The sequence below is a fragment of the Panthera onca genome, chromosome A1 (genome assembly GCF_046562875.1).
Source record: "Panthera onca isolate mPanOnc1 chromosome A1, mPanOnc1 haplotype 2, whole genome shotgun sequence".
NCBI classification, from domain to species: Eukaryota; Metazoa; Chordata; class Mammalia; order Carnivora; family Felidae; genus Panthera; species Panthera onca.
The window spans coordinates 133,184,050-133,197,296 of NC_138339.1; the positions used below are offsets into that span (position 1 = coordinate 133,184,050).

General features: G+C 40.4%; 1 pseudogene; it reads right to left on the bottom strand.

Annotated features, from left to right (window-relative positions):
- The window catches only part of LOC132680445 (5'-nucleotidase domain-containing protein 2 pseudogene), a 39,261-nt pseudogene extending 26,710 nt beyond the window's left edge, over positions 1-12,551 (bottom strand).
- Positions 12,552-13,247: the final 696 nt, after the last annotated feature.

Genomic DNA, 13,247 nt, shown 5'->3' on the forward strand with positions numbered 1-13,247 from the left:
CAAAGCAAACAGAAATGGGTGGTGGAGGAAGAAAGTCATAAATACCAGCTACTGCCTCATGGCCAGTTGCAGAAACAAAGACTAATGCCTCTACCTATTTTTTTTCTTCCCTGTTGAGTCAGGGCTATTTTTACACAATTTAATGAAGTACCCTTTTCTTGGGGGAGGTTTGTTGGTAGTAATTAATGATGTAATGCACACCATCAGTGGCAGGATTCTGAAGTGGGGCTGTGCAAAACTGAATAGTGGACATCACCCTGAGATTCTGGATTGGAGCCTGACTTGCCGTGGGTTTTCCTCCAAGGGGAGAGGAAGAAGCACGTCTTCAACTGCCCAGGAAACAGTGACATGATGTTAGGTGAAGACATTTTAAAATGTAATCATTAGCAGAAAGAAAACTAGAGGTAGCCAAAGGGGCAAACTTGTAGTGAATTATTTGTCCTTTGTTGTCTATACAAACCCCTTCCTCCCAGAAGGAATCTTCACTGTGCGAGCCTTGATGAGAGGCACCACCATATCCTGATACAAGGGCCAAAGAAAGCCAAGTATACCCCCTCCTATACCAGCAGCTATGATGGGGACATGTGCCTAGACTCAGCCACCAGGTTCTTTTTTTCCCAGATTTTGTACCCTCAATGAGGGACACAGAGATGAAGTTCATGGTACAGTGTTCAATGGCAGGGATGTGCAATGATAATGGGTGTAATGTCTGGACACTCTCAGCCAGGGGCAATGCCCTAATCGGAGCGTTTTGGAGGTGAGACTCTGCCTCCACTCCTACTTCCTGACCTCCTCTCATGTCCTACCTTATACATTTCCACAAAATTCCTTACCCTTAAATTAGACAGAGTTGTGTTCCATTGCTTGCAACCAAGAGCCAAGAGAGACAAACTGTTTCATGCTTGAGAAGAGACAGCCACTTTGTTAAGGCTGGCCCATCTGAAAGCAGGAAGGGAAGAATATATGGCTTTGTTAAAAGAGGCCCTTTCTGCCTGGAGCCAGGAACCAAATACGTCAGAAAGTCAGATAACATGGAGCCAAAATCTCTGCCCCAAACTAACATAAGTGAGAGAAAATGGAGAGGGGGAGCTTTGCAGGATTTATGACTGAGACCTGGAAAACTCAGACCCCATGTGTGCCCAAGCACCGACTCTAGTGCACTTTCTGTCTGACAAAGGTTCCAAATACCTATGCACAGGCTTTGTATGCAATTTCAGGAGTTCGTGGATCCCAGAAGACCTTCCCTGCCTTAGATGCCCCAAAACAAATAGAGTCATTCAACAGATAAAAAGTAATTAAGCACAGAGATGCTGCCACCAACGGAAACCCCAAATTAGATTATGACTAAGCTATCGATTAATTTTTGAAGACAGCACAGAATTGAATGTTACATTTAGCAGGCCAATAGAGGAAAAAAAGCTACAAAGTGAACTTTTGTGAGTCAAGGCAAAACTCAAAATCTGTATAAACTTTCCACATAAATATCTTCTCTTTACAATTTAACAACTATACATAAAACGGAGTTTTGCTGTAGAATGTAATACTTGCCTTAACTCCTCTTTATTTAGTCAATTTTAAAATATCCTCTTTCCTTTTACTATATCCAAATGAAGTTTTTGTCTTTTCCTCTTCCAGCATTTTTTGTTCCAAATGGACTAGTGCCCAGCATTGCTGAAGGGAGAATTTCTCCTCTGGAGTCAGTGGCTTCCATAGAGGCCAATAATTCAAGTTTCCTCTGTTAATCTAAATCTAGCACCGGAAATAAAGCTTTGGTCCTGGCCAGCTATCCTCTCTCAGCCAGATTCAGCTGAATTCATCTGAAGGTGCAGCAAGGCAGCAGGGTACTCAAATGCAATCTCTATTTCAGCATCCCTGGTGAGCCCCAGACTTCAGCCTTCTCCTGCTCTCCCTCTCTCAGTAACACGCGGTACCATCAGACTGGTTCCCCCAAGTAAACATATGGAAGAGACCTCAATTCCCACCTCTCCTCTTGTTGCCAAGCCTCTCAAAGTTGTCCACGTCTGACCACCCCCTTGGCCAGACCCTTATCACATCACACAAGGACCGCAAGCAGTAGCCCCTCAAGCCCTTTGGAAGCTTGACTCACTCTGCCCCACCCCCCAACAGTATACCAGTGACTCCACAGTATACCAAAATGACTTTTCCAAAACAAATCATTTTCCTGTTTAAAATTATTCAATGACTACCCACTAACTTAGGAAGAAGCCCAAACATCCTAACATCTCTGCAAGCCTGTACAGAACTTAGTTCTCTATAGCCAACTGACTTACTTTTTGACACTTCTTTCCTTGCAATTCCTTGTACCTGAGGCTTTGCCTGGACGAGGGGAGGAGACTGTGGCTTGAGTATCTTCCTCTCCATACACGTATTCCCTTAGCTAACTCTGCTCCTCCTTTTAGCCACACAGTTCAGATACTGCCTCTGCCAGAAGCCTCTCTGGTTGGCAAAACCTTAGCATGTGTATGCAGCTCTATAAAGGCCATCACCAAGTCGTAACTCCTATCAGTACATCCAAGGCAGTCGACTGTGTGCTTTTTGATGTCAGGCTCTTTATACCCCATAAGCAATAAATAGATTCTGAAGGAGTGAATGAATGATTTATAAATGTGGGTGCTTTTCTATTGCTATTTTCCCCTCCATAAGTAGACACACTGTATAGGCAATAAACTAGCCTTCAGTTTTTCTTTTTAGAGTCTCATTCCTGGACCCAAAGCCTTCAAGGTTTATTTCTATACAAAAAAAAAAAAAAAAAAAAAAAAAAAAAAAAAAATCCAGAAGCCAGAAGTAATTCAGCAGACTGATGAAGAAAAAAATATTGTTGAATATAGAAGATATAACTACCACATTTTGTCAGTGATACTAAAGAAATAATAATTGGGGCGCCTGGGTGGGTGGCTCAGTTGGTTAAGCATCTGATTTCCACTCAGGTGATGATCTCGCGATCAAAATTTCAAGCCCCGCATCGGGCTCTGTGCTGACAGCTCAGAGCCTAGAGCCTTCTTTGGATTCTGTGTCTCCCTCTCTTGGCCCCACCCCCACGCTCCTTCTGTCTCTCTCTGTCTCTCAAAAATAAATAAACATGAAAGAAAGAAAGAAAGAAAGAAAGAAAGAAAGAAAGAAAGAAAGAAAGAAAGAAAGATCTATCATCTTTGAAAAGATTGGAGCTTGCCTGCCCCAGTGGCAGTTATGACATCTGCATATGTCCCATATATGACACAGACATCATAAATTTTATGACACAAACGCAGGTTATATGTAGTAAACTTTCTATGCAACCATTTAATGTACCTTTTTGCAGGAAAATTCCTTGTTTTTTTTCTTGGTTTTCTGGAAACCTAAGTTCACATTTGTCAGCCCCTGGTTCCCCATATATTTCAACTTTGTGTTCTAATGCTGTATTTTTTAGTTTAAAATTGAAGCCTGAAATCAAATCTGTCTTCTCTGAAAATTCTTCTGTAATTCAGGTAGAAATGAAAAGTTGTGGTGGCTGTTAGGTAGCTGTAGCTGAGGTATGAGTAGGAAAATTATGGTGCAACACAAAACACTTGTGAATACATAACCAAATTCCATTTCACAAGATAGCTACGTTCACTGACAACCTTGATAACATTTCTTAGAATCAAGTATATTCATTAATGAATCTAATTTGAGAAAATAGTTTTTAGAGTTGTCAATTCTTCAGTATGCTTTAGCTTAAAGATGTGGAAGGGAAAGGTTATTAATCTTGCAGAGTTAATTCATTCTTACAGGTGGGAGAAGTTATAGGATGCAATAAGATGGCTGGAATTCTGGATTCATTTCATTTATTAGGAGATGGGATAAGAAGTTTAGAGTTCTCTTTTACAATTATTATAGAAATACCATAACAATAAAAACTCTACAACTACACATAATTTTTAAAATAATTATCTCTCCTCTACATTTTGTAAACTATGAAGAAAAAAGTGAACACTTTGAGTAACTGCAAGATTGTGTATCCATATGCCCCTTCTAAGTCATATGTTTCAATTTTGTAAAATTTTTAACAATTAAGAAAGACGTGTTCTTAGGAAAAGCATAGGGTGTTAATTGTTTTCCTTTAAAACAAAATATTAAATACAATATCGTGAAGGCTTTTTCACAGTCACATCTCATAGTTGGAACGTTGCGTTAAAAAACAAAAAAGGTGTTTAAAAGTTCCATTTGTCTTTCAAAGTCCAGTAGTTACATGACTTTCCAAGAGTGTTAATATGAGTTAAGGGCAGGTCCCAAAAAGAAGTTTCCTAAATTATTTTTATTATCTATATTTTGTTTAAGACCAGAAGGAAAGTAATATTCCCCATGAGCCAATGAGCAGTGGTTAAAATGTTTAATGGTAAATGGGGAATCCATTAGTCATTAATACTGGGGAGTCCTAAATTCTAATTTCTGCCTTATCTCTTTCTTATGATCCTATTATTCAAGCCTAGGAGGGGAGTTTGATCGAAAGAAGACTTTATGAGATTATTAAGCAGTAGTAAGCAGGATGTGAGGATGTACTGTGATTTCCCTAGTGCCCTACATTATAATTCCTTTATTATAATACCAGATTGGTGTCAAATGTGAGCATGCAGTTACGTCTGATGTTCATACATTTTGATACCATTAGTGCATTAAAAGACACTGTGGTTTGCCCCATCTGGGGGAAGTTAATTCACACAGAAGTTTCATATTACAGATCTTCGGTTGATCACTCTTAAGGGACCCAGTGAGGGCTGGAGTTTTTATAAAAGATCTGAGCTGCCTGGAGTTGAACCTAAAAAGAATTTTCAAAGACTACTACCATATTTGGCCCTTTAAACAAACCCTTTTTAAAAGTAAAGACAATAATAATCATTCAGATTTCATCGTTCTGTCAAGCTTAACTGGAAAAAAACAAGTTGATCCTCTATCTCAGGTATTGTCTCCACAAAAGAGCGAGGGTGTTTAATCTCGTGTAAAGTAATATTGTTCGATGGTTTCAAATTACCACATTGAGTGACAAAAAATGGCATGCCAGTGAGAAGATACAAAGTCTTCAAGTGTTTGTCCTACATTAAAAATCTGGTGTTTAAATAATAAAAAAATTTTTTACCAAAAAAAAAATTAAAAAAAATAAATCCTTTACCCTTTCTTTGAGTATGTGACAAAGTTATACCATACCTTCCACTGGTATTTTTGTTTTTGTTTTTGTTTTTGTTTTTTGAGAGGGAAAGTTCACACGAGCCAGGGAGAGGGGCAGAGAGAGAGGGAGAGAGAGAATCTTAAACGGGTTCCACGCTAGTGCAAAGCCAGGCTTGGGGCACGATCTCAGGAGCCTGAGATCATGACCTGAGCCAAAATCAAGAGTCGGACATTAGCTGACTGAGCCACCCAGGTGCCCCCATGTCTTGTACTCTTAATGAAGCACTAGAGAAAAACATACAGAGTCTATGATTTTTTATGTTGTACTGGTACATGCTATTCACTCTCAGATCTAAGGAAGGCTTCCACTATATTCTACTTTTAGTACTGCAACCACGGGGCATTAACTACCACTTCAACATTTTTCCTAATTACTCAGAATTGGAATATCAATTAAAAGGAATATTCATTCAGATTCCACCACTGTAGATCCATCTTAATACCTGGAGCAAACATTATTTCATTGACTAAATAGCTTCGGAGTGATGTGTAAAGAGCTACCCAAGGAACCCGCTGTAGGCAATATGGTACAGCAGAAGGATGATAGCTTGGCTTCAATTCCACTCCAGATCATGATCTCTTAGCTATGTCAGAAGAAAGGGTTATCACTAGGTGGTAGTCATTTTACCCTTCTAACCCATTCCTAATTCCCCAAAGCTAATTGTAAACTTTACTATTCACCACTATCCTTGAGCACATCATTCTTTTCCCACTCTTTGACTCTCAACACATGACAAAGTCCTTACTTAACTGAAAAAGAATGACTTTAAAAACTTTTTACTGGGGGTACCTGGGTGTCTCAGTCGGTTCAAGTTCCAACTTACTCTCAGGTTGTGATCTCATGGTTCATGAGTTTGAGCTCTGCATCAGGCTCGCTGCTGTCAGCTCAGAGCCCACTTCAGATCCCCTGTCCCCCTCTCTATGCCCCTGCCCGATGCGTGCGTGCACGCGCACACACACACACACACACACACACACACACAGTGTCTCTCTCTCTCTCTCTCTCAAAAATGAATAAACATTTAAAAAATTAAAAAAAAAACCTTTTTACTGGACATCCGATTGAATCTATAACTTTTCCCCATGCATCTCATAATAGGGTATATGTGTGCACAGAGGTAAGTAGCAGAATAATGGGTTCACATCTTCCTGAAATATTGTTTTTTACTCAAATATCTGGAAAAGAAAAGATTTGTATTACTGAACTTTTGAAAGCTGCAAAACACGTGCGAGTAATACCAACAAAATGTGGCTTTTCCATGATGGCCAGTCTTCTATTTCTTTCTGGTAGCCTCAGGAATAAAAACTTTTCATTAGTTGTATTTAATTGAATAATTTGGTTTAAAGTACTTTATATCATACTTTAATTTTAAATTACTATAGTAGATATAAATTTGTCACAAGTCAAAACCATATGAATGAGAAATGTAACTTCATTTTTCTCCAAGATATATATCCTCTGAGATATATATATATATCCTCTGAAATGATCATCCCATGTAGCTCTCAACCCTGATAACTGGGCTTACTGATATCAACATGATTGGGAAGAACTCAGACCTGCCAAGTCCAGGCAGTGGCAGATGTACAGCATTCACCTTTACTATCAGGGCATACATTCAAAATAATTAATGACCAATAGGAGGCAGGCACCAAGAATCAAAATGGATGCTGACCACTAAAAAGCACCAGTGTGTACAAGCAGAATATTATCACTGGTTTTCCTAGCAAACAAGAGAGTCAGCATGATCATCCAAGTTCCAAGATTGCCAGACACACAGAGACCTCCAGCTGAGGTTTATTAATCATGGAACCACAGATATATGAGTAATAGGTAGTATAATTTTACTAGATCTATATAACCAAAAATATTCTAAAGACCAAATTGAGCTATCCATACTACATTCATGGCCTCTGAGTCAATTTCCCATACTTAGAGACCCTGGAATAAAATCAAAATCATACATGTTAAGGACGGATATTCTGTAGCACCATATTATGTTCTCTAGTCCTTTCTTCCAGCCTTCTGAATCAACATAAGGTAATGTGCGTTGTGAAAAACAAGACAGAGAACTACCTAAATCTTTTAGGCAGAACTGGATAAAGAGTTCTAGTTAACCTTAGTTTGAGAAAGCCATAGTCACTGTGGTCTAAGAGTCAGAATGAGGCCAGTGGGATCAAGTGCCAAAATGGAGTACTTGCCAAGGCCTATGGAACAACAAACCTATCCGGTGACTACTTTCCAGCTTACTGGTATATACTTGGGTAGGCGTCTTTGGCTAATGGCAGAATCCCTATGCTAGTTCAGTGGCCACTGATATAAAGGCGATTATAGTACGAAGAACCAAATACAAGACATTAGTGTTTCTCAACCCAGGGATTAATACTAATTTCTACAATACATGTAGAGCTTCAGGCATTTAATCCAACAGAGGTAGATTTCTCATTCATGTGACATCCCAGTCTGGGTGTTCCTTGCTGGCAGCACTCATCCACACAGTGGTTCAGAGATCCAGAATCTCTGCTTCTTAAATTACTGCCATCCCCTAGAGCACTGCTATCCTCTACATATACAGGGTATCAGGGAAGATTTAAAAAACTGCAAAAGAAGCCCAAAACTTTTTAAACGTCTTTGCCTGAAATGGTACCTTACAATTCCGTGAGGTAGAACACAGTCATATGGTCACACTTCACAAGAAAGGAAGCTGCTACAAATAGCCTAGAAATAACTCCAGAGAGAATAAAAGAATGATGAGTTTTGTGAATAGCCAGTAGTTTGCCACATGGAAGTATCTGAGAGATTTATGTCATCTCAAATACTTAAAAGACACCCTTACTTTTTCCTAAATCCCTATCTATAGATTCGCTAGCAATTCCCTTTGATTGGGTGATGGAGAATGAAAAACTAGTTTGGTTTTCAGATGGTGCTCCATGCTCCTCTCTAAATGTAATTCAGTCCTACTTATGTGTGGCCCTAAAAGACAGTGGAGAAAGACAGTCTCTCCGATTGATGGTATTTTGAATTACACCTTTCTTTATGTCCTCTTTAAAGAACTGAGAAGAGTTTCCATACTGAGTCATGGGCACAGATAATGGTTTGCCCAAATGAAACTCTCAGAATTGACCAAGGCTAATAATAGTTATGTCCCATGTGAAGGTTACCAGAAGGCCACCACTATTTAATACATGTTTAGAAAAAACAACAATGACAACAACACCAATACATATAAAGGGTTGTTAAGGGAGGACATAAACAGCTGGTAAGTAGCTGCAGAAACAAGGATGATAGATAATCCAGAGATTCCAGACTTGAAGATGAATGCCTTAAAATGGTTATCATTTGGTTAATCTACTCCACAGGGCTCAGAGTATGTTCTGTTTGAGATAGATTGATTATGTCACCTGAGGGTATTTGAAAATTTTCATATATGGAGGAAAATAGGTGTGTGTGTGTGTGTGTGTGTGTGTGTGTGTGTGTGTGTGTGATAGACTATTGATAGAATCTGGTGGATTTCTGTTGTTTCTCCTACACTAAGTACACTTTACTCATTTTCACAGTTAATAAAAAAACCTACTTTGAGAAACTGTTTTCCAAAGTAGTCACTAAAATGTAGGAATAACCCAGTCCGTGCCAATTAGATATCTCTCCTTGGAACTGGAATGTGAGGCAGAGACAGACAAGAATGAGGCAGAAAAGAGTGGCAGCACAAATAATAAAAGATAGCCCTGGGGCACCTGGGTGGCTCAGTTGTTCAAGCGTCCAACTCTTAATTTCAGCTCAGGTCATGATCCCAGGGTCATGGGATCAAGCCCCACATTGGGCTCTTTGCTGAGCATGAAGCCTGCTTATGATTCTTTCCCTCTCCTTAACTGCCTTTCTCCACTGCTCTTTCTATATATCTTTTAAAAGATAGCCCTGGATCTCTGGCTATTGTGACCCCCAGCAGCTCTCACTCTTACCCTTCCTGACTAGATGTTTCACACAGACTTTGGTGAAATGACTAATACAATAACTTTTTTCCCAATAAATTATCTGCTCTCACTTAGTGGTCAGAATTGAATTATTTTCTTGGAATTAGAAGCAACAGGAATAATCTTGTCAATCTATAGAAGTAGACTGGAATTTTTTTTTTATTAATTGTGCTCTTACAAATGGCCTTCTATGGAATCCAAACACATCTATTCCTTCTGTAATGACCTTAATGCATTTCAAAAAATAATGCTCTTAAGTGAAAATTTGTTAAATATGAATGCATCCGTACCAGTCTAATAACCCGACATTTTTCTCAGATAATACATCAAGTCAATAAGAAAAACATGTTAATAACAAATAATCAATTTGAAAGTGAATACTGTTTGCACATACAAAGAAATATAATGAAGTTTTATTATATTCTAAAAGGAGAAAGATTTATGATGGCTGGAGGAGGAATGAAGTATCATTCTTTGAAGGGTGGTAGAAAGTCAGGTGTTTGAATACCAGGCAGGCATTCAATATCAAAATCATATGGGCTTGACAATTCTCTTTCCCTTGAGACTTAAACTCTAAAATAACTACCTGATATGGAAGGCTTTGACATAAATAGAAAAGACTGGAGTCTTTGCCCAGAAAACTATGTGTTTTAAAGCATGAGAAAATAGTATACGTGCAAAAGAGGGAAAGGCAGTAAAGAGAATACAGGTTTATTCCTCTTGCTTGGCATCCACAGGCAAAGCAACACATCTGGGTTCATCCAAACTTAGCATGCATTTCAAATTTGTTCCGTGGAATATTCTTTGACTAGAAACTATTGTATAAAACAAATTTGTAAGTGTGCCTTTGCTTCAAACAAGAATGTTAAAAGTACAACTTTGTTTGGTATGCTTATTTAGTGGACTTTATGGTAAAAAATCATTGTACTGGGAAAAAAGGAGTCATTGTCTAAAAAGTGGTATAAATCATTAAGAGTTCCTGTGGTAAAAAAAAAAAAAATCTTTAAGGGAAAAGTGATACGTAAAATTAGACTGTATACAAAATCAATAAAAGCCAAACCAGGGAGGTGGTAGTGAGCTGTGACCCAGCTCCCACCTCTCAGTTACCATCCCAGGCAACCCAATTGCCACCACTCACCATATGAATTGCCCAACTTGCTGATTCTTGAAAATGCTATGAACTTTCAGGCCTTCAAGTTATTGTTTATATTCCTCACTTTTGCTAAATACCTTCACTTTTTTCCTCAGAGTTTAAGAAAACCCTACTCATTTTCAATTTCCTACATATATGTCACCATCCCTAAGCCCCACCTAAAGCAAAAATAAATACTTTGTCATGTATATTCTCATAGAGTATGATTATACTTCCATTCTAGTATTTATCACATTTCATTATAATTAGTTGTTTATATGGCTAATTCCTTTGCAAGGTCTTCAGAGAAAAGAATTCTTCCTTATTTGTTTTTGTACGCCCTGTATCTAGCTCATCAAGAAGATGATCAACACAAACATGTTGAATTTTTGGTAATGGAACAAAGGAGAAGAGTTTTAAGAAATATTTGGTGGTTAGAGCAGATGAATAGAATTGAAAGTCCAGGTGGTGCTAAAGCTCATGTTTTAGGACTGCTCTCTACCCAAACATGTAATTATTAAGTACAAAAGAGAAAAACTAAAAAGATAGCCATGTCCAAAAAAGATAAAAGAACAACAACAAAAGAAACTCAATGTGCTAAGTGGAGCTGAAGGCACAAGTCTCCTAGGCTTCAGACGGTCAGCAGAGAGATGACTAGTTTAGATCATGCATAGTATCATTACCAGTAAGCTCTCTGCATGAGGAGAGAGACCTGAGCCTGAAACATTCATTCAGTGCTGCTGAGAATATAAACCGGAACAGTGACACTGAAAATAATAAAATGCTGACACTTGTGACCCAACTATTTAATTTCTGGGTATACATGCTACAAAACCTTGCCCAGAGATTTGTCCCAGGCAAATACCTGTTCTGGAGCACGACTTTTGGGCTCAAATCCTGGCTTTATTACCTTCAGTTATGGAACCATGGACAATTACTTCAACTCTTTGCCTAGGTTTCCTTGTCTCAAAAAAATGGCAATAATAAGCATACCCATGTCTTCAGGATTATTGTGAGGATAAAAATGTGCTAAACATTTGTGTAGCTCTTAGCATAAAGCCTGGCGTGTATTTTAGCCATTGTCATTATTATGGCAGCTGTAATTCTGTGAAAAACAAGGCACCAGGCCCAAAATTGAACAGTTTATACTAAGCCCCACATCACCAAACTGACTTAATCATAGCTTTGGCTCTTCCAGAAATGATAATCTTAAATCAATCAGCAATCACCTGATCAGCTCCAGCTGGGTAATCTGCCTGACAGACCCCTGCCACCCCCTAAAGAAAAGTAACCATGCAATAACCAACCTGGTTTTTCCGCCTCCTAAAGCCTCCTTGTTTCTGCTCCTTTCTGCCTGTAAGTTTTGGATCCTTAACATCTCCTCAGAGGTCCTTTCTACCTGTTAGATTGGATACCACCCGATTCCAATTGATTTTTGCTCATATGAACTCCTACAAATTTTAATGCATCTCAGTTTTTCTTTTAATAACTCCCGCTTCAGAAGGGGAGCTGAAGGACACCCCCAATGACCTCCAGCAGCAAAGAGCAACCAGATGAACGTACCTGATGTGCCTTGGAGCTAGCTGTTTTCTCACCACCTCTGGAGGCCGGGGGAGAGTCGCCCTCAGATCCTGGCTTTGCAGATTTTGCCTTAGGAGATTTCAGACTTTATTTGGACATTTCTTTTTGCTGCATTGAGTCTGAAAACTGGCAGGAGTCCAACTGGGTCTGACTTGAAAACCTGATCAAATCCTGGGAGGCGCTGGGTCCATCTTGGAAACCGGTCCGGATTCGGGGAGGCCCTGGGTCCACTTTGGAAACCGGACCGGATCCAGGGAGGTGCTGGGTCCAACTTGGAAACTGGACTGAATCCGGGGAAGCACTGATTCCCGTCCGGAAACCAGACCGGATCCGTGGAGGCGCTGGGTTTCATTTGGAAACCGGACCGGATCCGGGAGGCGCTGGGTCCCTTTCGGAAACCGGCCCGGATCCCGGGGAGGCCCTGGGTCCCTTTTGGAATCCGGACCGGATCCGGGGAGTCGCTGGTTCCCATCCGGAAACCGGACCAAATCCAGGGAGGCACACTGGGTCCCGTCCGGAAACCGGACCGGATCAGGGGAGGCGCTGGGTACCGCTTAAACTGGAGCGGGTGCAGTGTGACGCATCGGGCAAATAAAATCTGGTTTTCAGACTGAAGAAGTAGGTTGTGGCCACCGTGGAGAACTATTCCCACAGACAAGCTCATCCACTTACAAGGCGCCCTGGGAAAACAGGTCTCTGCCAACCACTAACTGTAAGAGGTAGAGGAAGATGTATTTTTCCTCCTCTGCAGTTTCCAAGCACCAGGATGGGATCCATCGGGACACCCTGCTGACCGCAAAGACTGCTTGCCAGGATCCTGGGAAAACTGGCAGAAACCAGCACAGGGTGAGGATTCTTATCAAAGCGATGCTTACAGACCTGCACCTGTGAGACCTGGTGCAGAAAGGATGGTAGGCTCTCACATTGTCCCTTCCCTGCAGAGTGGCAGGCAACAACACTTGGAAGGATTGGGTCTTTGCCCTGTGATTCGTGGATTCGCGTTCGGGTACCATTCGTGGTTGGTTCTCTCTCTCCCAGGGATGGCTGTGGCCTTCTTACTGGTCTCATTGCCTGTCCTGAGAATGTGACTTGCTTTCTGCCTGACTGGATCATGCAGATTTTTTGTGTGTGCAGGCAGCTCAACCCTCTCAGTGGGGGCCCCCCAAAACGTGGAGGCACAGAAATGGACCTTGCTCCCTATCTGCAGCCTGACAGAGATGGGGTCATGCTCCATTCGTGAGTAGGGTCCTACCAGCTGTTGCCAGATCTCAGAGCTGTTGTCTCAGTTTTTATTTTGGTTCTCCTTGGGAGTGACTCTGGGTCTGGGGAAGGGAGTATCTTTTGCACCTCTTTAAGGATG